The sequence below is a fragment of the Penaeus monodon genome, chromosome 30 (genome assembly GCF_015228065.2).
Source record: "Penaeus monodon isolate SGIC_2016 chromosome 30, NSTDA_Pmon_1, whole genome shotgun sequence".
In the NCBI taxonomy this organism is placed as follows: Eukaryota; Metazoa; Arthropoda; class Malacostraca; order Decapoda; family Penaeidae; genus Penaeus; species Penaeus monodon.
In genome coordinates, this window is record NC_051415.1 from 26,803,866 (window position 1) to 26,805,039 (window position 1,174).

The 1,174-nt window shown below is 39.9% G+C and overlaps 1 protein-coding gene across 1 annotated transcript in view; it reads left to right on the forward strand.

Moving 5' to 3' along the window:
• The first annotated feature begins 46 nt into the window (after nucleotides 1–46).
• The window catches only part of LOC119592679, an 83,398-nt gene continuing 82,270 nt past the window's right edge, over nucleotides 47–1,174 (forward strand). Inside the window, exon 1 of the mRNA XM_037941594.1 lies at nucleotides 47–479. The gene's annotated coding sequence lies outside the window, so the exon portion shown is untranslated. The remainder of the gene's footprint in view (nucleotides 480–1,174) is intronic.

Genomic DNA, 1,174 nt, shown 5'->3' on the forward strand with positions numbered 1-1,174 from the left:
GCCCAGGTAGGCCCGCCAGAACGACGACCTCGCACGCCAACTCCAAGCCTCCAGTTGTGCTCCCGACGGCGATGAGTGAACATCTTCCGGCGCTCCCAAGCCTCGGGGAGAGAAAGCTCGGCCGTGTGTCAGAATAACTTCGATCGACGCTCATTCCTGACGAATTAACGCGGAGGACATCGTTGGGCATGTTCGGAAGTACTCGAGGTTTTAGGAGACTTTGCTGCGTGTGATTCGGACGAGAGAGGATGAGGCATTTGTTTTGTTTGGTGTAAGAACGTTGTTGGTGAAAACAAAAACAAAAAAATAACTAACTGTTGGCTTAAAAAAAACTTCTTTATCTGTACTTTTAGTGAAAGCCTCTAATCGTAAGACCTTAAGAACAAAACACACAAATAAACGGACACGATGTTGGGGCAAGGGTTGTGGTAAAAGCGCCATCAGTGTCGCTCATCAGCATGCGATAAGGAGACGGAAAGGTGAGAAAGAGCAGGTGCAAAGGAAGATGAGAAAGGTAAGAAGGACAGGTAAAAAACAGTGTCAGAGTACAAAAGGTTTGGAAGAGTGAGGAGGAAACTTATCTTATGAAGATAGATTTTTTTTTTAGATAACTGTATGCAAAAATGTGGTTGAAAAAATAAAAAGGAAAGGATGAACAGGAAAATATAAATTATAATTGGAGAACTGAAGGAGAACAGGGCAAGAACAGAGAGATATTCAAGTAACACCAAATGTAGCTCTGTTAGGCATTCCATTTGGCAGAAAAAACAGGCATATAATCTGAGAATTAAATAAGGATACTGCACGGTATTTACTCAAATGTATACGTTATCTCTTTAAACTCAGCGGTTTATGTTATCAGTCTTTATTTAATTTACAGAAAACGATAGAAGATTGGTGACAGCCATAGCCCGCGTTATTTCATCCTTATTATATCTCATGTAGGAGATTCTTTTTTATTATATTTTTGAAATTCGAAAGTTTCTTTAGTCCCCAGCCTGCTTAGATCTACACCATACATTTATTTTCAATATTAATGCAGCATTCTGTGCAGAGGATCTGCATTCATTCAGCTGCAAGACCACACAGAAGAACCTGAATTAAAGTAAATGAAATCTGGATATCTTTCCCCGTAGAGTTTGTCAAATACAAACAAACACGGAAAGTTCATTTA